This window comes from Aquarana catesbeiana, linkage group LG07, assembly GCF_042186555.1.
Source record: "Aquarana catesbeiana isolate 2022-GZ linkage group LG07, ASM4218655v1, whole genome shotgun sequence".
NCBI classification, from domain to species: Eukaryota; Metazoa; Chordata; class Amphibia; order Anura; family Ranidae; genus Aquarana; species Aquarana catesbeiana.
The window spans coordinates 114,492,992-114,520,169 of NC_133330.1; the positions used below are offsets into that span (position 1 = coordinate 114,492,992).

The window sequence follows — 27,178 nt, forward strand, 5'->3', positions numbered from 1 at the left end:
CACTCACGCGCACCACCGGCGACCCACTCCCACTGTGATTGGGCACAGCGGGAGCCAACCAGCGGGTCCGGCAGACGGGATATCTGCTGGGACCCACTGATCGTTCTGAGGACAGGCAGATTGACGGTCTGCATATGTAAACAAGGCAGACCGCCATTCTGTGACAAGGAAGGCAGTGATCTTGTGTTTTTGCATGGATCTCCGTTTGCCCACAGTATAACCACCTCCAAAACCGCAAGAAAACACTCAGGGAACAGTTAACCCTTTGATCGCCTCTGTTAACTCCTTCCCTGCCTGTGTCATTAGTACAGTAACCGTGTATAATATTTAGCAATGATCGCTGTATTTGTGTCACTAGTCCCCATAAGGTGTCAGATATGTCTGCTGCAATATTGCAGTCCTGCTACAAGTCACTGATCGCCACCATTACTAGTAAAAAATAAAATAAATGGGGAAAAATTTTTTTTTTAAAATCCAACAGTTTGCAGACGCTATAACTTTTGCGCAAACCAATCAATATAAGTTTATTGGAATTTTTTTACCAAAAAAATTTAGCATTACACATATTGACCTAAATTGATAAAGAAATTAGATTTTTTTAATTTTTTTTATTGGGTATGTTTTATAGCAGAAAGTAAAAAATATTTTTTTTTTTCAAAATTGTCGACCTTTTTGTTTATAGTGCAAAAAATAAAAACCGCAGAGGTGTTTATTTAAATACCACCAAAAGAAAGCTCTATTTCTGGGGAAAAAATAAAAAAATAAAAAGGACAAATTTTATTTGGGTACATAGTTACACGTCCGTGCAATTGTCAGTTAAAGGAATGCAGTGACGTATCGCAAAAAATGTAAGGAAGATAGGGGGCGCTAGATACCATATTATTCAAGTGCTCTAAATAAATAAATAAATCTCCTGCATTACCAAAAAAATGGAAATGTAAGAAAGCTAGGGGGCGCTAGATACCATACTATTCAAGTGCTTTAAATAAATAAATATCCTGCATTACCAAAAAAATGAAAAACATAATAATGACAAATCATAATTAGATTACACATTGGAGTGCCCACAATAGTGAAACAAATATATAGTGATTGATTGTCCACATAAAAAAGTGTTTTGAAGTGGTTGAAATGATATCTTTCAATAATATCCCAATCTTGTTGCTGTAAACGAAAGGTTTTCCATCACCAAAGGAAAATAAGAAAAAGGAAAACACCTCGAAGTAGTAGATATCTGCTTACCAGATACCAATGACTCCTTTAGTTAAAAAGAGAGTCACTAGCGCTTGTGCAGGGTTGTGCCTGCTCACATGGATGGCCGGACTGTGGTTGGTATTATAGGCATGGATCGTTCCCGTCAAGCTCATTCAAGATAGGATAAGGATACATAGGAAACAAAAACAGTCTCCATAGCGTAAAACCATTTATTAAAAAAGTAAACAAATTAAAAAGCCAAATGGCCGCTTACATTGGTGGGTGCCTACCCGGCACTGGGGCTGCTTGCATGTCAGGGTGACTTCACAGTCAGAAAAAGCCTTTCATGTCTCCTCCACGCTGGCGTGCGTTCCAGCTTACACAGGGGGGCAGCCAAAGGATCCGGATGTTGTTGGGTGATAGGACATGTGACCACGTACCGCTCCGACGTACGTTTCGTAGTGAACGTCTTCAGGGAAGCGTACGTTGGTCACTGGAATGGTGGTTTTTATTAGGAACAGGAAGGGGGCGGGTAATTGGCAAATGGGCCACAGGAACTGTGCTCATAGCAATAAAGTTGGAAAGTTCAACTATGGTCTGGAGCATTAGCTCCATCTTGTGGATATTTACTATATTGTTCAAAAAAATCCTTAATTGAAAACGAATGTGACTTTTTATTAGGAACAGGAAGTGGACGGGTAGTTGGAAAAAATAGACCACAGGAACTGTGCTCATGGCAATAAAGTTGGAAAGTTCAACTATGGTCTGGAGCTTAGCTCCATCTTGTGGATATTTACTATATTGTTCACAAAAAACTCCTTAATTGAAAACGAATGTGACTTTTTATTAGGAACAGGAAGTGGGCGGGTAATTGGAAAATAGACCACAGGAACTGTGCTCATAACAATAAAGTTGGAAAGTTTAACTATGGTCTGGAGCCTAGCTCCATCTTGTGGATATTTACTATATTGTTCACAAAAAACTCCTTACTTAAAACAAATGTGACTTCATATCAAACATCTCCTAAGTGGAGACGACATGTTGTTATAGTCCCCCTACTGGTTAAAAACAGGTAGGTGAATCCACCCATATAGGCGGTGGGGAAGTGAGAAAAAATATATAAGTGAATAAAATTAATGGTGGTGTTTTTGTAGAGAGAAAAAAGGGGGGGGGGACTCATGTAACCCTGCATTCTATAACAGCCCCAGTCTCGGTTTACAAACAAAAATGATTACAAAACTAAATAGCATTTATTAAACCTTAAAAGGCTGCATTATAACCTATCCCCGTCTGACTCGAATAATAAAGGGGACAAAGAAGAGGGGGGGAAAAAATATTCCATCTTGCACCCTGGACAGATATCTCTGACCTCAACCATAATACAAGTGGTGCCTAACTCACTCACATGATCTGAGGTGGACAGATAATGATATTCCTAGACACTCCTGGATTCAATCATTTGTAAGAAAACAATTAAGGTCCAGATCTATATTCATCCCATGTGGTTGCATAGTCCGTAATTTATAAAGCCAGTACGTTTCATTCCTAGATATTGCCCTTTTCATATGGGTACCTCTCCAATCCCTAGAGATTTTGTCAATCCCATAGAATGTACACAGTGATGGGTCACTATCATGGTAAAGTTTGAAGTGTCTTGATACACTATGGTTAGGGTATCCCTTTTTAATATTTGTTAAATGTTCATTTATTCTTACTTTCAGTTGGCGTGTGGTTCTGCCCACGTATTGAAGGGAGCATGGGCATTCCAGAACATATGTTACGTGATCAGAATCGCATGTGATGAGAGGTTTAATATCAAATTGTTGTTGTGTTACTATAGATTGGAACTGGGTCTTCTTTTTCTTGGTACCTGGTTTTCTGGTTATTTTACAAGCATTGCATCTAGTGCAATAGTGAAAACCAGAACCATCCAGAAAAGTGGGAGGTTTCCCGGGGGGATCTGGTACGTTTGGAGCCAAGCGATTCCTAGGAGTAGGGGCTCTTCGGTAGATAAACTTAGGTTTATTGGGCAGGGAAGACTGGAGATCTTTATCTTTGAGTAGGATAGGCCAGAATTTTTTGAAGATACCTTCTACTGTTTTATATTGGCGATGAAAGCCCGATATGAACGCACAGTCTCCCTTATATTCTTTTTTTGGTTTAGGGACCAATAGGGACTGTCTGTCCATATTTGCCACCTGTGAGACCAATTTTGTCAAGATATGGGCGGGGTATCCCTTTTCTTTAAATCTAGTGGTGAGAATTGCTGCTTGTGTGAAATAATCCAAGATATTAGCACAATTTCGCCGTATACGCATATATTGCCCTTTCGGTACAGCTCCTATCCATTGCGGATGGTGACAGCTGTGTGTAGGGACATATGCGTTACGGTCAGTTTCTTTAAAAAAAGTCTTTGTACTAATATGATCACCTTGTTTGAAGAGTGTTAGATCCAAATAATTCACCGTGGCCAAACTGTACTCCGCTGTGAACTTTAGATTGTACTTATTCATATTCATACTCTCCAAAAACTTGTTAAAACTTTCTTTGGTTCCCTCCCACAGAATCATCACGTCATCTATGTATCTTTTATACAGAAGAAGTGAGTGAGGTCTGTTTTTGAAAATGGTCTCTGATTCCCATTTATTTAACGTAATATTCGCCACGCTAGGTGCATAGCGGGCTCCCATGGCTACACCGCCAATTTGATTGTAGTATTCGTTTAATGCCCAGAAATAATTATTCCCCATGGCCATAGATAATCCTTTAATCAAAAATTTGATTTGTGATTTTTTCAGGGTGGATTGGTTGGTGAGAGCCCACCTCACTGCTTCTAACACATCTGTTTGACGAAGGTCTAGGGTGGGGGAATACCTCGACACTTTCCTCCAGCCTCTAGTCCCACAGAGCCAATCCTATCTCAAAGATAGTCGAGAACTAATTACACTGTTACAATCCACCATCATCACGGACCAAACCTTACTAGTAACAATAGACATCGAGTCTTTGTATACAAACCTTCGTCAAACAGATGTGTTAGAAGCAGTGAGGTGGGCTCTCACCAACCAATCCACCCTGAAAAAATCACAAATCAAATTTTTGATTAAAGGATTATCTATGGCCATGGGGAATAATTATTTCTGGGCATTAAACGAATACTACAATCAAATTGGCGGTGTAGCCATGGGAGCCCGCTATGCACCTAGCGTGGCGAATATTACGTTAAATAAATGGGAATCAGAGACCATTTTCAAAAACAGACCTCACTCACTTCTTCTGTATAAAAGATACATAGATGACGTGATGATTCTGTGGGAGGGAACCAAAGAAAGTTTTAACAAGTTTTTGGAGAGTATGAATATGAATAAGTACAATCTAAAGTTCACAGCGGAGTACAGTTTGGCCACGGTGAATTATTTGGATCTAACACTCTTCAAACAAGGTGATCATATTAGTACAAAGACTTTTTTTAAAGAAACTGACCGTAACGCATATGTCCCTACACACAGCTGTCACCATCCGCAATGGATAGGAGCTGTACCGAAAGGGCAATATATGCGTATACGGCGAAATTGTGCTAATATCTTGGATTATTTCACACAAGCAGCAATTCTCACCACTAGATTTAAAGAAAAGGGATACCCCGCCCATATCTTGACAAAATTGGTCTCACAGGTGGCAAATATGGACAGACAGTCCCTATTGGTCCCTAAACCAAAAAAAGAATATAAGGGAGACTGTGCGTTCATATCGGGCTTTCATCGCCAATATAAAACAGTAGAAGGTATCTTCAAAAAATTCTGGCCTATCCTACTCAAAGATAAAGATCTCCAGTCTTCCCTGCCCAATAAACCTAAGTTTATCTACCGAAGAGCCCCTACTCCTAGGAATCGCTTGGCTCCAAACGTACCAGATCCCCCCGGGAAACCTCCCACTTTTCTGGATGGTTCTGGTTTTCACTATTGCACTAGATGCAATGCTTGTAAAATAACCAGAAAACCAGGTACCAAGAAAAAGAAGACCCAGTTCCAATCTATAGTAACACAACAACAATTTGATATTAAACCTCTCATCACATGCGATTCTGATCACGTAACATATGTTCTGGAATGCCCATGCTCCCTTCAATACGTGGGCAGAACCACACGCCAACTGAAAGTAAGAATAAATGAACATTTAACAAATATTAAAAAGGGATACCCTAACCATAGTGTATCAAGACACTTCAAACTTTACCATGATAGTGACCCATCACTGTGTACATTCTATGGGATTGACAAAATCTCTAGGGATTGGAGAGGTACCCATATGAAAAGGGCAATATCTAGGAATGAAACGTACTGGCTTTATAAATTACGGACTATGCAACCACATGGGATGAATATAGATCTGGACCTTAATTGTTTTCTTACAAATGATTGAATCCAGGAGTGTCTAGGAATATCATTATCTGTCCACCTCAGATCATGTGAGTGAGTTAGGCACCACTTGTATTATGGTTGAGGTCAGAGATATCTGTCCAGGGTGCAAGATGGAATATTTTTTCCCCCCCTCTTCTTTGTCCCCTTTATTATTCGAGTCAGACGGGGATAGGTTATAATGCAGCCTTTTAAGGTTTAATAAATGCTATTTAGTTTTGTAATCATTTTTGTTTGTAAACCGAGACTGGGGCTGTTATAGAATGCAGGGTTACATGAGTCCCCCCCCCCTTTTTTCTCTCTACAAAAACACCACCATTAATTTTATTCACTTATATATTTTTTCTCACTTCCCCACCGCCTATATGGGTGGATTCACCTACCTGTTTTTAACCAGTAGGGGGACTATAACAACATGTCGTCTCCACTTAGGAGATGTTTGATATGAAGTCACATTTGTTTTAAGTAAGGAGTTTTTTGTGAACAATATAGTAAATATCCACAAGATGGAGCTAGGCTCCAGACCATAGTTAAACTTTCCAACTTTATTGTTATGAGCACAGTTCCTGTGGTCTATTTTCCAATTACCCGCCCACTTCCTGTTCCTAATAAAAAGTCACATTCGTTTTCAATTAAGGAGTTTTTTGTGAACAATATAGTAAATATCCACAAGATGGAGCTAAGCTCCAGACCATAGTTGAACTTTCCAACTTTATTGCCATGAGCACAGTTCCTGTGGTCTATTTTTTCCAACTACCCGTCCACTTCCTGTTCCTAATAAAAAGTCACATTCGTTTTCAATTAAGGATTTTTTTGAACAATATAGTAAATATCCACAAGATGGAGCTAATGCTCCAGACCATAGTTGAACTTTCCAACTTTATTGCTATGAGCACAGTTCCTGTGGCCCATTTGCCAATTACCCGCCCCCTTCCTGTTCCTAATAAAAACCACCATTCCAGTGACCAACGTACGCTTCCCTGAAGACGTTCACTACGAAACGTACGTCGGAGCGGTACGTGGTCACATGTCCTATCACCCAACAACATCCGGATCCTTTGGCTGCCCCCCTGTGTAAGCTGGAACGCACGCCAGCGTGGAGGAAACATGAAAGGCTTTTTCTGACTGTGAAGTCACCCTGACATGCAAGCAGCCCCAGTGCCGGGTAGGCACCCACCAATGTAAGCGGCCATTTGGCTTTTTAATTTGTTTACTTTTTTAATAAATGGTTTTACGCTATGGAGACTGTTTTTGTTTCCTATGTATCCTTATCCTATCTTGAATGAGCTTGACGGGAACGATCCATGCCTATAATACCAACCACAGTCCGGCCATCGCAAAAAATAGCTGAAGTGGTTAATGCAATTGCTAGTATTCCTCACTTAGTGAAAGTGTTTAATACGCTAGTGTAAACCCAACAGAATGTGGGAGCGAACATTAGGGGATATAGCATAAGCCCCCATTCACACCAGTGCAACTTGTCATGCAATTTGACAGTTCCAAATCATGAGTCGCACCCTATTGCCGCCAATGGAACCGATCATATTGCTGCAACTCATGCTGCAGCTTTTATGAAAAAGGTCCTTGCACTACTTTTCAAATTCGACTTCTGATAAATGAAGTTGCAAGCCGCAATAAAAGTGGCAGTGCAAATCGCACTGATGTACAGCTTTGAAATTGTGCTGAAGTAGTGCAATTTCAAAGCTGTACTGGTGTGAATAGGGAGCTAAAGGGGAGACATAAAAGCAGATGATGTATTTACATAATAATGCTGTTCAAGGAGGTAAGCACATTTTTTGGTATGGAGCAAATGGGGAAATATACTTACTAAAAAGCAGAAAACAGAACATATAATACTATTTATAGCATGACAAAGTTTGCTACTTTTTTTTTTTTTTTTTTTTTTAAATTGTGCCCTGTACAAAAAGGTTCCCTCTAATTATGGTAATTCTAGGTCTTGCTGCTGTGTGGTGTGAAACTCCTTGCTTAATTGATGATGAAAAGAACAGCCATCCATATACTTCAGATTGCTAAAAAGTGGATTAAAAGGTATCTATTTTCACCAATCACTTTCCAGGACAGGAAATAAGAGAATAAACCATGAAATTACCGACTAGGTTGAAGCTACTGCTTACAGGACTCTCTACTGAACTGGCTGATGCCGCCCGACATTCAGCCTGTGTGTACTGCAGCCCGTCCGACAAGCTGGTGGAATGAAAAAAAAAAAAAGAGAAAGAAGGTGGTCTACTGGAATGTTCTATCAACAAAACACAGCAGAACAGCAGGGGAGATAGCTGTACTAACGTCAGTTTAACGTCAGATAGTTCGTACAGCAGCTCCTCCTGAGCTGTCAATTTTTTTTCGTTCAGCCCTGCTGGGTTTAACGAAAACAAAAACTACTAGTATGTACTAGGCTTTACTTCCCAGGGCTTAGGGGGTCAATTCACTAACTTTTACCAGATGTGATAACATGTTCAAGTGACTAATTTGCAAAAAATTATTGCATGTGGCAAATAAAGTCCAATTCACAAAAAAAAAAAAAAAAGCTGTGCTCCGGCTCTTTTCCTGACCTGCCGGACTGCACGCTCGGATAAAGGTATGGATTTTGAGGATGATGGGACTTTATAGGAGTACAGAGAATGGGGACGAAGAGACTGTACAGGTGTTTTTGCACAGTTAACCCACAATTTCCCATAGACTCTCTATTAGCTCCTACATTTTTAGAAAACGCACCAAAGATGCAACTTGTATACACCGCTCCTGCCCATTGATCTCAATGGGCTTTGCTGGTCGTTTAAACTCTTTTTCGGCCACTAGCGGGGGTTAAAACCGCCCCACTAGCTGCCAAATAGCGCTGCTAAAAATCAGCACTAAAAATAGTGCCGTTTTACCACCGGCGCCAGCACCACCCCAGTGTGAAAGGGCTCTTACAGACACGGGGCTGCCATTCATTCTTATTGGCACCCCATGCATTTAAACATGCGTTTGGGGGAACCTAATTTGACAGGTGTGCAGATGCGGGTTAGTGGACCCTAATGCACACTGTCTGTGCACTACTGACCCCTGAACACTCTACCTCTCCTACTACTGACCCTTGAACACTCTGCCTCTCCTACTACTCACCACTGCACTCCGCTTCACTTACTACTGACCACTAAAATTGTAAGTAATGGAGGCATTCCCTAGCCTTCAGCTGCTTGTCAACATACTCCTTGTATAGATATGCGTTTACACCACTCTAAGGCTCTATCCACACTAATGCATTTCTTGATGCATTTTGCAGAAATGCAGGGAAATTTTTTAACATGAGTTCCTATGGAACATGTTCCCATCAATGCATTTTTGTGCCTCTGCGTTTTTGGAAAGGTTCTGGGGATTTCTCCCCCCCTTTTGCATTTGCATGCAATAGACTTCAATGGACCCGCATCCAAAATGCAAGTACCGCATTTTACCGCGATTTGCATTTTTAAAAAAATTTTTTGTTACACTGTATATAGCTGGTTGCTAAGGAGGGGGCCAGGAAGCCGCTGCCACGTCCTTAACAACCGATGCACCCCCCACACCAAAGCACCTTGCCCCCATGTTAATGGGGACAAGGGCCTCTTCCCGACAACCCTTTCCCGGTGGTTGTCTGGGGCTGAGGGCAGGGGGCTTATCAGAAGCTGGAAGTCCCCTTTAACAAGGGGACACCAGATCCCCGCCTCCCCCCTATGTGAATAAGTATGGGATACATTGTACCCCTACCCATTCACCAAAAAAAAAAAAAAAAAGAAGTACTGTAAAAAAATACAGTAGACAGTTTTTGACAAGTCTTTTATTAAAAATATCTTCTTCCCCGTTTCCTCCTCCGGTCTTCTTCATTTTTAAGCAAGTTTAGGATTTTGTGTTGGGCCCAACACAAAATCGCAGTTACAGCAGTCTTGTGACTTCTGTCAGTGTCTGGTTAAAGCTTGTAGGCGAAGTTTTCATTCTCCCACGATTGTCCTATGAGAATGCAGGACCCCTGACCCTCTGTCTGGACAGTGCTGGTTGGCCATACTGATCACATGCACTCTCCCAAAAAAAAAAAAAATAAATAAATAAAAACACCTCTAGCAACACACACACCAAACTGAGCATGTGCAGACTGTCCTCTGGCTCTGTAAATATCAGGAAATATATTGGAGTCAGTGAAAGAAGGAGATGATAAGAGGAGACAGGATCGAACAGCCTTTTTACACAATGCACAGGATTAACTCCTTAGGTTCCACAGTAAGTATAACAAGCATGCTTTACTGCATATACAGATTGATTTTACTGTTGTGGGTTTAGTAATACTTAACCACTTACCAACCGGCCCATAGCCGAATGACGGCTGCAGGGCGGTTGGATAACTCTGGGAGGACGTACTATGACGTCCTCCCAGAATTCCCCTCTCGCGCGCCCCCTGGGGCGCGCACCCGAACACATCCATGACCGCCGGGTCTGCATCACGGATCCCGGTAAATGGCCGCTAATCGCGGCCGTTTACCATGTGATCGCGCCGTCAAATGACGGCGCGATCACATGTAAACAGACCGGCGTCATCAGATGATCGGTACACAGTGAGCGGGGAAGGGGATGGATGGATGTCTGCAGCGCTCTGGGCTGTATGTGTAGTGCCCACAGCGCTGCACAGAGACATCCAGCCATCCATCCATGCTCAGCCATCCCTCACTACTATGCAATGCTGTGCAATACTCTGCCATGCCCCCGCCATGCTCTGCCATGCCCCCGCCATGCTGAGCCATGCTCAGCTGTACTCGCCCTCTGTATGTGGCCAGGCTGTGGAAGTCTCACACATGTGGTATCGCAGTACTCATGAGGAGTAGGAGAATCTATTTTGGGGTGTCATTTTTGGTATGTACATGTTATGTGGTAGAAATATTGTATAAATGGACAACTTTGTGTTAAAAAAAAAAAAAAAAAGCGTTTTAACCACTTCCCGCCCGCCGGCCGTCATACAACGTCCTTGACTTTGTGCGGGGATATCTGAATGATGGTTGCAGCTACAGGCATCATTCAGATATCAGCTTTTTCATCCGGCGATTCCCTACACCATGAGAACGATCATAGCAGCTGTTCCACTGCTAGATCATTCTTACGGGAGGCGAGAGGGGATGTCCCCCCCTCCCGCACTTCTACCGACTCACCGCTACGATCGAAGCCAGGATGGTTTTTTTTTTTTTTTTTTTTTTTTTTTTATTTCAGGCTTCCCAGCCTAGAGGTGAGATGTGGGGTCTTATTGACCCCATATCTCACTGTAAAGAGGACCTGTCATGCCATATTCCTATTACAAGGATGTTTATATTCCTTGTAATAGGAATAAAAGTGGTCCAAAATTTTTTTTTTGGGAAAAAAGCATCAAACTAAAATAAAGTAAAATGAACAATAAAAAAAAAAAAAAAAAAAAAAATTTTTAAAGCGCCCCTGTCCCTGTGTGCTCGCATGCAGAAGCGAACGCATACGTAAGTCCCGCCCACATATGAAAACAGTGTTCAAACCACACATGTGAGGTATCGCTGCGATCGGTAGAGCGAGAGCAATAATTTTGGCCCTAGACCTCCTCTGTAACTCAAAACATGCAACCAGTAAAAAATTTTAAAGCGTCGCCTATGGGGATTTTTGAGTAGCAAAGTTTGGCGCCATTCCACAAGCGCGTGCAATTTTGAAAGGTGACATGTTGGGTATCTATTTACTCGGCGTAACTTCATCTTTCACATTATGCAAAAACATTAGGCTAACTTTACTGTTTTGGTTTTTGTAAAGCACAAAACAGTTTTTTTTCCAAAAAAAACGCGTTAAAAAAATTGCTGCGCAAATACCATGCAAGATAAAAAGTGGCAACGACCGCCATTGTATTCTCTAGGGTCTTTGCTAAAAAAACATATATAATGTTTTGGGGTTCTATGTAATTTTCTAGCTAATAAATGATGATTTTTACATGTAGGAGAGAAATGTCAGAATTGGCCTGGGTGCTCCAGAACGCCTGAAGGTGCTCCCCTGCATGTTGGGCCTCTGTATGTGGCCACGCTGTGTAAAAGTCTCACACATGTGGTATCGCCATACTCGGGAGTAATAGCAGAATGTGTTTTGGGGTGTAATTTGTGGTATGCATATGCTGTGTGTGAGAAATAACCTGCTAATATGACAATTTTGTGGGAAAAAAAAAAAGTAAAAAAAAAACCTTGATTTTGCAAAGAATTGTGGGAAAAAATGACAACTTCAAAAAACTCACCATGCATCTTTCTAAATACCTTGGAATGTCTTCTTTCCAAAAAGGGGTCATTTGGGGGGGATTTGTACTTTTCTGGAATGTTAGGGTCTCAAGAAATTAGATAGGCCGTCAGTACTTCAGGTGTGATCAATTTTCAGATATTCGCACCATAGCTTTTGGACTCTAACTTTCACAAAGACCAAATAATATCCACCGATTTGGGTTAATTTTACCAAAGATATGTAGCGGTATAAATTTTGGCCAAAATATATGAAGAAAAATTACTAATTTGCAAAATATTATAACAGAAATGAAGAAAAATGTATTTTTTTTTACAGATTTTTCAGTCTTTTTTCTTTTACGGCGCAAAAAATAAAGAACCCAGCGGTGATTAAATACCACCAAAAGGAAGCTCCATTTGTGTGAAAAAAAGGACAAAAATTTCATATAGATACAGTGTTGCATGACTGAGTAATTGTCATTCAAAATGTGAGAGCACCAAAAGCTGAAAATTGGTCTGGTTAGGAAAGGGGTTTAAGTGCCCAGTTGTCAAGTGGTTAAAGATACTTGGTACTAAAGACTTGGTTTTTTTTTGTTAAAAATAACAAAGGTTATACTTCTTCTCAGGTCTTTTTATGGCACTCCTGGCCCCTCCCTCCTGTTGAGCGCCCCCACAGCAAGCAGCTTGCTATGGCGGCACCAGAGCCGAGGCTCCGTGTCCATTCAGACATGAAGCCGTGGCCCGGCCCTGCCCCAACTCTCATTTGCTCATCAACTTTGACAGCTGCGGGAGCCAATGGCGCTCTGCTGCCTTAGCCACCGGCCAGCAGAGTCTCGCTAGATCGAAATGGGCTCAGGCAAGTATGAGGGGAGCTGCTGCACACAGAAGGCTTTTTATCTTAATGCACAGAAAGTATTAAGATAAAAAAACCACAGACAGATTTATGGGTAACATGAGACAGCGAATGTTACCCTCTGGCTAATGGTCACTGTCATTTCACTTAAATTTTCTAGCCAATGGCTACTATCTTCACCCCCCCCTAACACCCCCCCCCAAGATAAAAGCTGGTAAAGAGCCAGTTCACTCACTTCCCCCATGCACAGTAAACAACTTAGATAGAAGAATCTATCCTGCCAGCTACCCAAACAGTGGCTGCATCTGACTGAATGCAGCTGCTGTTTGGCTGATATATTTACCCAGCTCTTTCGCTTTTCTGATTAAAAGGATGTTGGGTGTGAGGATGCCACACCTGCAACTCCCATCCCCAATGGCTCCCACTTAAGCTGAAAAGGCAGCAGATGAGGTGTACACATGGATTGCTCTTAAAGCTAGCCCAAACTGCTTTCTGTGGCTTAGACTGTGTGCCAATTCAGCCCAAATTCCACTGACAGTTAAGTGAATTGAGTACAAGGAGTGACTGACTGGCTAAAAAGAGTCAAGTCTGACTGTGAACCAAAGCAAACACCCCTGATGGCATTAAAGAAAAGAAAATATGGCTCTATCCAGATTCTGGTTGTCTAAGTCTGTCTCTGCCTGTGGGGGGGGGGGCAGTGCGATCCCTGCGGTAAGGCACACATGCACAACAATCTGGGAAAATTATCTTTTTTTTTTTGGGAAAGCCAACCCTGAAAAGCATAGAAAAGAAAATTAGGTACCTCTGCACCCGCTGCTGAAACAAGTCTGCACTTAAAGGACCATGGCATTTTCAGAACCTTAAGCCTGGGTTCACATTTAAGATGTATGCGGCTCGCAGCAAGGGTCCAGTGCGTGTCCCTATTTTTCATATCAGGGCCGAATCGGGGATGAATCAAGGATAAATTTTTGCCTGAATTTGGCCCTGAAATGGACCAAAAGACGCACAGGACTCCTTTGCAAGCTGCTCCGGAGATTTGAGAGCCTGTCACAATCTCCTTGTCACGCAATAGTGTGAATCCAGCCTCAAAGTGGTTGTAAAAAAAAAAAAAAAAAAGTATGTATGTACGTATACACACACACACACACACACACACACACCCAATGAGGTGACTAGCCTCAGGCGATACACAGATGAACAAATCCTCCTACATAGGTTCTAGTCATTTATCTGTAGTATTCTCTTTTCTACATCAGAAATTTATTAACCACTTCCCGCCCAGCCCATAGCAGATGACGGGCGGTGGTTCAGTTATCCTGACTGGGCGTCATATGACGTCCAGCAGGATAACATGCCGCCGCACGCCCGCATCGCGGCGATCGGTGTGTCAGTCTGTACACACTGCTACACCGATCTTGGTAAAGAGCCTCCAGCGGAGGCTCTTTACCACGTGATCAGCCGTGTCCAATCACGGCTGATCATGATGTAAATAGGAAGAGCCGTTGATCAGCTTTTCCTCACTCGCATCTGACAGACGCAAGTAGAGGAGAGCCGATCGGCGGTTCTCCTGACAGGGGGGGTCTGCGCTGATTGTTTATCAGCGCAGCCCCCCCCTCAGATCACCACACTGGACCACCAGGGATCGCCACTAGGACCACCAGGGAAGGGGGCAACATGTGGATGGTCAGGTATGTACCCCATGGCCATCCACATGTGCCCAGTCAGTGCCCAATCTGTGCCCACAAATGGGCACTGATTGGCACCATTATATAGCACTTATGCCCAGCAATGCCACCCTTAGGGGCATCAGTGTCACCCATCAGTGTCTAACGGTGCCCATCTGTGCCACCTATCAGTGCCACCAATAAGTACCCATCAATGCCACCTACAAATGCCCATCGGTGCCGCAGACCGGTGCCGCCGTATCAGTGCCCGTCAGTGCCGCCATATCAGTGCCCGTCAGTGCCGCCATATCAGTGCCCGTCAGTGAAGAAGAAAACATACTTATTTCCAAACATTTTTAACAGAAACAAAGAAAAACTTGTTTTTGTTCAAAATTTTTGGTCTTTTTTTATTTGTTGCGCAAAAATAAAAACCCGCAGAGGTGATCAAATACCACCAAAAGAAAGCTCTATTTGTGGGAACAAACTGATAAAAAAATTTTTTGGGTACAGTGTTGTATGACCTCGCAATTGTCATTCAAATTGTGACATCGCTGAAAGCTGAAAATTGGCCTGGGCGGGAAGGTGTCTAAGTGCCTGGTATTGAAGTCGTTAAGCTTGTCTGAGCTGTCAGGGGAAAAAAAAAAAAAAAGGGGGTGGAGAGCTAAAGTTACACTTTACAGAGCTCAGCAAGGGACACACCCCCTTCACACTCAGCACACAGGAACAGAGCCAAGGCTGTCAATCAGCTGCGGGTCAGAAGACAGAAATTACATTTAATGCTCTTAAAGTGGAGGGCCACCCTGAGAAAAAAAAAATAGCACCAAAAACCCTAAAAAAAAAAAAAAAAAAAAAAAAAAAAAAAGTAAAACATTTTTTTTTTTTAAACTTACCTGAAACCTTGTTGCTAGGCAGTCTTCCTAATCTGCCTCTTCCTATTCAGCGGCATGTCCTGCTCCTCGGTGAGCGGCCCTGTTGCCTTCTGGGAACTGTGTGTGTTCCCAGAAAACCACGGGGCCATTCACAGAGCGCCGCGCGTGCGCAGTAGGAAACTGGCAGTGAAGCCGCAAGGCTCTACTGCCTGTTTCCCTTAGTTAGGATGGCGGTGCCGGGACCCGAGAGCCGAGGGACGGGTCGGCCTCGGGCGGCTGACATCGCGGGCACCCAGGACAGGTAAGTGTACTTCTTTAAAGTCAGCAGCTACAGTGTTTGTAGCTGCTGACTTTACCAAAAAAATTTTGCAGGTCAGAATCCCGCTTTAACCACCTCAGTCCCGGAAGGTTTTACCCCTTAATGACCAGGCTTTTTTCCCCCACAAACGGAGCTTTCTTTTGGTGGTATTTGATCAGCTCTGAGGTTTTTATTTTTTGCGCTATAAACAGAAAAACAATGAATTTTTAAAAAATATATATTTCTTACTTTCTGCTTTAAGACATATCCAATAAAAAAAAAAAAAAAACCTATATATCCTCATCAATGTAGGCCAATATGTATTCTGCTACATATTTTTGGTAAAAAAAAAAAAAAACACTAATAAGCGTCTATTGATCGGTTGGCGTGAAAGATGTAGCGTCTACAAAATAAGGGATACATTTATGGCATTTTTATTTATTTATTCTTTACTTGTAATGGCGGTGATCAGTGATTTTTTAGCTGGACTGCGACATTGCAGTGGACAGATCAGACACCCAGCTGACACTTTTTTGGGAAGCAGTGACATTATTACAGTGATCAGTGCTAAAAATATGCACTGACACTGTATAAATGACACTGGCAGGGAAGAGGTTAACATCAGGGGCGATTAAAGGGTCAAGTGTATTCCCCAATTGTGCTTTCTTACTGTGTGAGGGATGGGCTCACTGCATGGACACTGATCCGTGTTCCTGATTAAGGATGAGCTCAGGCGTGTTCGCAAACAGCACGTGCAGAGCCCGCCAGGAAGTCGGCACTGCACAGCGCTAATCACAGGCAGTGAGACATTTCCCGATCTCTACAGCCGCGCATTGGGAAATGTCTCACTGCCTGTGATTAGCGCTGTGCAGTGCCGACTACTTGGCGGGCTCTGCACGTGCTGTTTGGGAACACGCCTGAGCTCATCCTTATTCCCGATTAGCAGAAACACTAGATCACAGTGTTCATGCCTGACAGCACAGCAGTCTGCTTGTTTACATTGGCAGACCGCCATTCTGCCTCTGTGGGGAGCAATCGCAGGTGGCCAAGTCCGCCAGACCCGCTGATTGGCTCCCCCTGTGGCTGTTCCCAAAATCATGTACAGGTATGGGATTTTGCGCAATAGAGCCGCCTTGCCGCAGTATATGTACGGCACTCAGTCGGGAACTGGTTAAATTGAGACAAGTGCACACTATAGAGGATTATGCTTTGTTCAATTTCATGTCTGAGGTTTACAACCACTTTAACCCCTTCCCACCCGGCCTATAGCAGAATGACGGCTAGGCGGTGGTTCAGTTATCCTGACTGGGCATCATGTGATGTCCAGCAGGATAACATGCCGCGCGACAATCAGTGGTGCTGTGTGTCAGTCTGACACAAACTGCATCGCCGATTGAGATAAGGAGCCTCTGACAGAGGCTCCTTACCACGTGATCAACTGTGAGCAATCACAGTTGATCACAGCCTGAACCAGGAAGTGCCGGTAAACGACTTTTCTCAGTTTGATCTGACAGGGAGACGCGATCGGCGGGTCTCCCTGTCGGGGGGGCCTGCGCCGATAATCAGCACATTGATTATCAGCGCTGCCCCCATGAGAGGTGCCCACCACAATGCCAATCAGTGCCCATCAGGAACGTCTGTCAGTGCCCACAACAGTGTCAGTCAGTAATACATGTCAGTACCTTAATTCTGTCAGAGGACAGAATTAAAATTAGACTTGGGAAACTTAACATTAATAAATCACCGGGACCAGATGGCTTGCACCCGAGGGTACTTAGGGAACTCAGTCAAGTAATTGCCAAACCATTGTTCCTCATTTTTACTGCTACGGACTGGAATGGTACCAGCTGATTGGAGAAAAACCAATATAGTAACAATATTTAAAAAGGGCCCAAAATACATCCCTGGGAATTACAGACCAGTTAGCCTAACATCAATAGTATGTAAACTCTTGGAGGGGATGATAAGGGACTATATACAAGATTTTAGTAATGAGAACGGTATCATTAGCAGTAATCAGCATGGATTCATGAAAAATCATTCTTGCCAAACCAATCTATTAACCTATGAGGAGGTGAGTTGCCATCTAGATAAAGGAAGGCCCGTAGACGGGATGTATCTGGATTTTGCAAAAGCATTTGACACAGTTCCCCATAAACGTTTACTGTACAAAATAAGGTCCATTGGCATGGACCATAGGGTGAGTACATGGATTGAAAACTGGCTACAAAAGGGCAAGTTCAGAGGGTGGTGATAAATGGGGAGTACTCGGAATGGTCAGGGGTGGGTAGTGGGGTCCCCCAAGGTTCTGTGCTGGGACCAAACCGGTTTAATTTGTTTATAAACGACCTGGAGGATGGGGTAAACAGTTCAATCTCTGTATTTGTGTATGATACCAAGCTAAGCAGGGCAATAACTTCTCTGCAGGATGTGGAAACCTTGCAAAAAGATCTGAACAAATGAATGGGGTGGGCAACTACATGGCAAATGAAGTTCAATGTACAAAAACGTAAAATAATGCATTTGGGTAGCAAAAATATGAATGCAATCTATACACTGAGGGGGGAGAACCTCTGGGGGAATCTAGGATGGAAAAGGACCTGGGGGTCCTAGTAGATGATAGGCTCAGCAACGGCATGCAATGCCAAGCTGCTGCTAACAAAGCAAACAGAATAATGGCATGCATTAAAAAGGGGATTAATTCCAGAGATATAACGATAATTCTCCCGCTCTACAGGACTCTGGTCCGGCCGCACCTAGAGTATGCTGTCCAGTCCTGGCCACAAGTCCTCAGGAAGGATGTGCTGGAAATGGAGCGAATACAAAGAAGGGCAACAAAGCTAATAAAGCGTCTAGAGGATATTCGTTATGAGGAAAGGTTGCGAGCACCGAACTCATTCTCTCTGGAGAAGAGACGCTTGAGAGGGGATATGATTGCAATATAAAAATACCATACTGATGACCCCATAATAGGGATAAAACTTTTTTCGCAGAAGGGAGTTGTCACGGTACTACTTACAGTGAGCCCACAGGAGAGCAGGTGACACGGGTTCCCCCAGGGCGTGGGCCAGCCAGTATTCTGCCAGGGACCCCCTCACGAGGGTTTTGGCTTAGCTGCGTGCTGACCCCAGGTCACGACCCCTGGGTTCACCCTGCTCGCCAGGGAAGTACCAGAAGACACGGTCAGATGAGGATGGATGGATGAAGCAAAAGGAGAGCCGGATAGCGAGCCAAGGTCAGGGCGGACTGCAGATAACGTAATCAGAACAAGCTGGGTCGGTACACAAGAGATCAGTTCATGAGAGGTCAGGTTTAAGGCAGGTTACACGAAGGTAGCTCAAAAACAAATGTTGCTCAAGCAACCAGTAGCTGTTAGAAGGGATTTAAATAGGGAAGCACATAAGGGGCTGGACAGGAAGTAGCAGGAAGGAATCATATTAGGCAACAGGTGTGGCCGGCGACACCCATAGCTGCAGATTGCACAGAGCTTAACACAAGCTAGTGGAACAGGTGCCAGCCGGCCTACAGCAGTAAAAAGGTGAGACACATAAGCTCCGCAGCTTATCTGTGACAGTACCCCCCCTACGTCTTAGGGCTGGCTTGGAGGGAAATTTCCCATGGAATCTGGTTACCAAACGTGGGGCTGAGACATCGGTGGCAGGAACCCAAGACCTTTCCTCCGGACCATAGCCCTTCCAATCAATGAGATAGAGTAGCCTCCCCCGGAGTCCAATATTTCTTTAATCTCATACTGATCCGAGGTATCAGCCACAGGAGCAGGGTGAGAAGGGCGAGAGAAGCGATTGAGGACCAGTGGCCTGAGCAGAGAGACATGGAAGGCGTTGGGTATCCTGAGATGAGAGGGCAGACTGAGCTTGAAAGCAACTGGATTGATCTGACGGAGGGAAATGGACAAATGAAGCGGATGTGCTTGGTAGAGAGCCAAACTCTATCGCCAAGCAGGAATTTAGGAGTCGGACGGCGATGACGATGAAGAATCCCAGAGACTTTTTTCCAGATTGAGTTGAAAGACCTTTGGGTCTCAGCTGCTGCTGGTACAAGAGGAGAAATGGGAACAGGAAAGGGAACAGGAAAGGCAACAGATGGATGCTGCCTGTAAACAGTGAAGAAGGGAAGAGATTTTCCAGAACTGGCATTGGAGTGATGGTTTAAGGCAAACTCTGCCCAGGGCAAAAGGTCCACCCAGTCATCTTGGTGGGCTGAGATGAAGGCACGGAGAAAACATTCTACATTTTGATTGACACGTTCCGTTTGCCCATTGGGCTGGGGATGAAAGGCAGATGAAAAATCCAATTTAATCCCAAAGGAGCTGGCCAAGGCTCTCCAAAACCGAGCAGTAAATTGAACTCCTCTGTCAGAGACGATATGAGAAGGCATCCTAAGAAGACAAAAAATCTCCTTAATGAAAGTTGTAGCAAGACTGGAAGCAGAAGGTAGACCTGGGAGAGGAATTAAGCGACACATTTTGGAGAACCGATCAACCACTACCCAGATGACTGTAGAACCGGTTGAGGGAGGCAGATATGAAATAAAATCCATGGAAATACAACGCCAGGGTATATCGGGCACAGGTAAGGGCAACAGCAACCCAGCAGGGGCAGACGTGGAAGATTTGGATAGTACACAAACCGTACAAACTTGAACGTATTCCTTGACATCCTTAAGAGAAGGCCACCAATAATGACGCTGAAGAAGATCACAAGTACGAGGTATGCCAGGATGTCCAGAGAACTTGGAGTCATGTGCCCAAGCAAGGAGTTTGGGACGAAGTGCGGGAACTACAAAAGTTTTACCTGGTGGAGGCTGCATAGACTGGAGCGGAGTAGTGGCTAAAATACGATGCGGAGGGATGATAGGACCAGGATCTAGGTAATTCTCAGAATCATTGACATCAAACGTGCTGGAAAAGGCATCGGCTCGAAGGTTTTTGGCACCTGAACGAAAAGTAATGTTAAAATTGAAGCGGGCGAAAAAGGAGGGCCCAGCAAGCTTGACGTGGGTTCAAGCGTTTCGCGGATTGTAAATACTGCAGATTTTTATGATCAGTATAGATGGTAATAGAATGGGGAGAACCCTCTAGAAGATGTCGCCATTCTTGAAGAGCTAGTTTATTAGCGAGTAGCTCACAGTCCCCAATGGTGTAGTTCTTCTCCGCATCAGAAAACTTCTTGGAAAAGAATCCGCAAGGCTGAGACTTGCCCTTCTGAGCTTGGAGCAGGATGGCACCAACTCCTACTGAAGAGGCATCTACCTCCAAAGAAAAGGGTTTAGTAATGTCCGGACGTAGGAAAATTGGGGCGGAGAGGAAGGCTGCCTTGAGTTGGAGGAAAGCATCAATGGCTTCAGGGGACCAGGGCCGAGCATTGACACCCTTGCAGGTGAGAGATGTAATAGGGGCCACCAAGGTAGAGTAGTTACGAATGAATTGACTATAGTAATTGGTGAAGCCCAAAAAGCGTTGGGTGGCTTTAAGACCAGAGGGCTGGGACCACTCGGAGATAGCCCGAAGTTTGGCTGGGTCCATGAGGAGACCCCGAGACGAGATTGTGTAGCCCAGAAATGGAACTTGTGTTTGTTCAAATAGACATTTCTCCAATTTTGCATATAGACAAATTGTCCCATAGACGCTGTAGCACAGCTTTCACATGTATACGATGGGTAAGTCAGTCTGGTGAGAAAATAAGAATGTCATCCAGATATACAATAACACAGACATACAGAAGGTCGCGGAAGATCTCATTAACCAAATTTTGGAAGACCGCTGGGGCATTGCATAAGCCAAAGGGCATCACAAGATACTCATAATGTTCGTCCCTAGTGTTAAAGGCGGTCATCCATTCGTCTCCTTCCCGGATTCTTATTAAATTGTAGGCCCCTCTAAGATCCAGTTTAGTAAAAACATGAGAACCTCGCAGTCTGTCAAAGAGTTCTGAAATTAAAGGAAGAGGGTATCGGTTCTTCACGGTGATGGCGTTAAGACCCCTGTAGTCGATGCAAGGACGGAGTGAACCATCTTTTTTCGCTACAAAGAACCCGGCTCCGGCAAGTGAGTTAGATTTCCTGATGAAACCCTTTTGCAGGTTTTCCTGAATGTATTCAGACATGGCTTGTGTCTCGGGGATAGAGGGTAGACTCGGCCTCGGGGAGGAGAGGTCCCAGGTAATAGATCAATGGAGCAGTCAAAGTCTCTTTGAGGGGGAAGGCGATCAGCGCACTTTTTGCAGAAAACATCTCGGAGGGACTGATATTGGGCAGGCAACATGAGAGTTGTGGAGGTCTCAGCCAGAGGAATGGAAGGAGGAGGTAGCACCTTGGAAATACATTGTTGCTGACACTGAGAACCCCAAACCAATACTTGTCCAGAATTCCAGTCAAGATGCGGGGAGTGTTTCTGCAACCATGGAAGGCCCAGGATGATGGGACTGGAGGATTTAGGCAGAATTAGGAAAGATATCCTCACCATGCAAAACCCCAATGCAAAACTCAATAGAAGGGAGTTTTAAACCGGATGGGACTCATTAGGCAAGAAGGAGCCATCTACTGCGGACACGAAGAGGGGTATAGCCAAGGCAACAAAAGCAATGCCCAACTCAGAAGCTAAAGATTGTTCAATGAAATTCCCAGGAGCACCAGAGTCCACATATGCAGAGAGTTGATAGGCATTTTGAGCCCAGTGGAGAGCCACGGGAAGCCAACAAAGTTAACGGATCGGTCTAGATGACCTCCCTCCGAGTGAGCTAGACCCTGGAGTTTCCCGGACGGACTGGAGAGGAGTTCAAAAGATGTCCTTTATTGCCACAGTAAAGGCACAAGCCCAATCCCATGCGTCTGGCACGTTCCTCGGGAGTGAGGCGGGTTCGCCCAAGCTGCATAGGTTCTTTGAACGTGAGAGGTTGAAGACGGAGAGGATTCCACAGGTTTTTGGACTACCTGTGCTGGACGGCCAGCAGGGGGATGACTGGTTCTGGATTTCTCCAGGGCCCACTCCTGGAAGCGAATGTCTATTTGAATGCTTAATGCAATTTAGTCATCCAAGATAGCAGTAAGGGCCTCATTATTCCATTTGGAGTTCAGCGGCCAGCATAAGGAATTAAACTGTGTATTGGTCGACTGTCAATCCTTGCTGACGAAGACGAAGGAAGGCCCCAGTAGCCGAAGACACTCTGCCGGGCTCATCAAAAGTTTTCCGGAATGCATCCAAAAGAGCTGGAGGTTGGAGGTGATAGAATCGTGTGATTCCCAGAGTGGGGAGGCCCAAGCTAGAGCATCACCGTAGAGGAGAGAGTTGATATATGCGACTTTGGTGCGATCAGTTGGAAAATGGTGGCTGGAAAGTTCAAAGTGGATGGAACACTGATTAATGAAGCCTGACAAGCCTTAGGGTAGCCAGAAAAAGAAGATGGCGATGGCAGATGCAGGCAGGGATTGCCAGATGTAGCAGGTAACACGGGAGCAGCAGAAGCAGGAACGGGAGGAGCTGAAGTTGCAGCGAGTTGCAGATGACCCAGACGGGAGGCAAGATCCTGAAGAACCAGCATTATTTGTTCTTCATTTGCTTGCTGGGAGTTAAGTATCTGAACTAGATGTTGCATTTGATCCTCGGTCAATGGCAGATTCTCAGAGGCGCTCATGGCTTGAGCAAACTGTCATGGTACTACTTACAGTGAGCCCACAGGCGAGCAGTCGACACGGGATCCCCTAGGGCGTGGAGTCTAAGGGCCAGCCGGGATTCTGCCAGGGACCCCCTCACGAGAGTTTGGGCTTAGCTGCGTGCTGACCCCAGGTCACGACCCCTGGGTTCACCCTGCTTGCTAAGGAAGTACCAGAAGACACTGTCAGACGAGGATGGATGGATGGATGGATGAAGCAAAAAGGAGAGCCGGACAGCGAGCCAAGGTCAGGGCGGGCTGCAGACAACATAATCCGGGTCGGTACACAAGAGATCAGTTCACGAGAGGTCAGGTTACACGAAGGGAGCTGAAAAATAAATGTTGCTCAAGCAACCAGTAGCTGGTTAGAAGGGATTTAAATAGGGAAGCACCTGAGGGGCTGGACAAGCAGTAGCAGGAAGGAATCATATATTAGGCAACAGGTGTGGCCGGCGACACCCATAGCTGCAGAGTGCACAGAGCTGAACACAAGCTAGTGGAACAACAGGTCCCAGCCGGCCTACAGCAGTAAAGGTGAGACACAGATCAGCTCCGCAGCTGATCTGTGACAGGAGTTTAACAATAGTCTTGGCCACTCATTAAAATTAGAAGAAAAGAGGTTTAACCTTAAACTACGTAGAGGGTTCTTTACTGTAAGAGCGGCAAGGATGTGAAATTCCCTTCCACAGGCGGTGGTCTCAGCGGGGAGCATCGATAGTTTCAAGAAACTATTAGATAAGCACCTTGAACGACCGCAACATACAGGGATATACAATGTAATACTGACATATAATCACACAAAGGTTGGACTTGTGTCTTTTTTCAACCTCACCTACTATGTAACTATATACCTAATCATCAGTGCCGCCTGTTAGTGCCCATCAATTCTACTCATCAGTGCCAACTCATCAGCGAAGAAGAAAACAAAAATTTTTTAGTTTGTTTAGCAAAAAATAAAAACTAGGGATGCACTGAAATTTCGGGTACCGAAACATATCGGCCAAAAATGGCCTTTTCGGCAATTTGCATAAAGAGAAATTACGCCGAAAATGGGGCGGGTGCAGTTCACCCGGGCGCCACAGAGGTGGGAGCGCTGAAGCGCCAGAGTGCTCCCCTCCATCCTCTCTTAGTCCGTGTCTAGATGCGGCTCTCCCTGCCGGTCGCCGCTGTGTTTCCCAAGCCCGTCCCCCCTCCCTCCTCCTGTCAGAGGAGGAGAGAGAAGCAGCCGGAGATCGGAGCAGCTGTCTCTGTGTGGAGAGAGACTAGCAGCGCAGTGATGTCACTGAGGGGGAGGTCTGTGCCTGCAGTGACAGGTTTTCTCCTCCTCCTCTCTGTCTTAACTCCTGCCTGCTGTGATCTGCTGCAATCTGTTCTCCACCTGTTCTCCCATCTGTTTTTATGTAATGGAGGGGGGTGAGATTGTCCTGGGGGGGGTCTGTACTAATTGAGGGGGGGGGTATCGCTGGGTCAGGTGAGAGGGCTGGTCGGCCATTATCTACTAACGTCCATAGGAACTGCAGTCTCTGACCATTTCCTGTACCATGTCCCCAGTCTCTGACCATCTCCTGTACCATGTCCCCAGTCTCTGACCATCTCCTGTATAAAAATATTTTTTAAAACAGTCATTTTCGGTATCGGTCAGTTTCGGTATCTGTTTTCGGCCTAGTGTATTTAATCATTTTCGGTATCGGTTTCGGCACCAAAATACCTATTCGGTGCACCCCCCAGTGGTGATCAAATACCACCAAAATAAAGATCTATTTGTGGGAAGAAAATTATAAAAATTTAGTTTGGGTACAGTGTTGCATGACCGCGCAATTGTCATTCAAAGTCTGACAGCGCTGAAAGCTGAAAATCATCCTGGGCAGGAAAGGGGGGGGGGTGCCCTGTATTGAAGTGGTTAAGGAGTCATGTTATAACATTTATGAATATGGATGTGTATCACATTAGCAGTTAGAGGTTTTAGTGGCTAGCTAAAAGGGATAAATGCAGACTATAATGTATACTGTCTTATTCTATTAATTGGAAACCATGCTACATATTTAATGAAAAAAAGGTTGAGATCATTTCATTTTAAATATAGCAATGAATAGTGAGTTCTTGTTTGACACCTGAAAACATTCCACTAACTCAATATTGAGCTACAAGAACTTTATGGCAAGCTTAGGCTGACCGTGGAGGGAAAAGGAAATATCATCAGCGCTCCTAATATTTATCACATGAAATTTATACAAAAATAATTGTGTTACTCTATTTTATTGCACGAAACAGTAACCACTGCAATTCTTTACATTTCCCAGATCAATAGCTCACTAGCTGCAATAGTTTTCTATTTTCTTTAACAAAAACCTCACAATAAACACTAGCAATATTTTAAAAGGGAACTCCAGGAAGTGTCATCAGAAAGGACTGAGGGAGGTACGTATACAGGGCCAGACTGGCCAACCGGGATACCAGGAAATTTCCCGGTAGACCGCCTTGAGCAGCGACTGCTGCGTTCCCCTCCCTCTGTCCTCCGGCACTCATATGTCACGGGGCTGGGTCTGTGTGTGCAAAGTTCCACCTCCCTAGACCGGCTCGTGTGATAGCCTTCTAGATGGAACACTGATTGAATCAGTGTTCCGCCTATCACACGAGCTGGTCTAGCTAGGGGGGCGGGACCTTGTACACAGACTCAGCTCCGTGACATATGAGCGCCGGAGGACAGAGGCAGGGGAGCACTGTGTGTTATCCAGAAAATGGTGAGGCTGACATTAGTGGACACAGAGGCTGCATTGGTGGGCACAGTGAGGCTGCAATGAAGTGAAGCTGCGTTGGTGGGCCCGGCGAGGCTGCGTTTGATGAGCACTGATGAGGGTGCATTGATCTCTTGTATCCTGTTGTCAGCCTCTGACCATCTCTTGTATCCTGTTGTCAGCCTCTGACCATCTCTTGTATCCTGTTGTCAGCCTCTGACCATCTCTTGTATCCTGTTGTCAGCCTCTGACCATCTCTTGTATCCTGTTGTCAGCCTCTGACCATCTCTTGTATCCTGTTGTCAGCCTCTGACCATCTCTTGTATCCTGTTGTCAGCCTCTGACCATCTCTTGTATCCTGTTGTCAGCCTCTGACCATCTCTTGTATCCTGTTGTCAGCCTCTGACCATCTCTTGTATCCTGTTGTCAGCCTCTGACCATCTCTTGTATCCTGTTGTCAGCCTCTGACCATCTCTTGTATCCTGTTGTCAGCCTCTGACCATCTCTTGTATCCTGTTGTCAGCCTCTGACCATCTCTTGTATCCTGTTGTCAGCCTCTGACCATCTCTTGTATCCTGTTGTCAGCCTCTGACCATCTCTTGTATCCTGTTGTCAGCCTCTGACCATCTCTTGTATCCTGTTGTCAGCCTCTGACCATCTCTTGTATCCTGTTGTCAGCCTCTGACCATCTCTTGTATCCTGTTGTCAGCCTCTGACCATCTCTTGTATCCTGTTGTCAGTCTCTAGCCATCTCTTGCATTCTATCCTCAGTCTCTAAACATCACTTATATCATGTCTGCAGTCTCTGAGGGGGAAAATGGAGAGGAGTTAAGAGTGGGAGTGCCGCCAGGATGGGGGTCATGGGAGAAGTCAGATGTGTGTGGACTGTGGAGAGGAGACTATAGGCTAAAACCAGAGCCACAAACCTGCATCTGTCTAACTGAGCCCTGCACAGTGCACCTGAGAGGAGGTCAGTGACAGCACTGCCAGGCAAATCTGAGGAGGGAGTGAATTCAATATAAGGGGGCACGGGTATAAAGGTTTCCCCCTTATATCAGTACCCACCCCCCGTTCTTTTTTGCGGAAGGTGGTCTCTGGAAACCCTCCCACATCTCTGGAGTGCCGTTTGATGGATGGACCAATTTTACCAGAGAGAGAGGTAACAAAAAGCAAATGGGTATCAGCCAAAAATAGCAGCCAGCAAAGTTCATTCATCACCAAACTCAAAAAAATTGTCCAAT

At 44.7% G+C, this 27,178-nt stretch overlaps 1 protein-coding gene across 1 annotated transcript in view; it reads right to left on the minus strand.

Annotated features, from left to right (window-relative positions):
• The window catches only part of ADSL (adenylosuccinate lyase), a 700,044-nt gene that overhangs the window by 604,161 nt on the left and 68,705 nt on the right, over positions 1-27,178 (minus strand). The window lies entirely within an intron of this gene.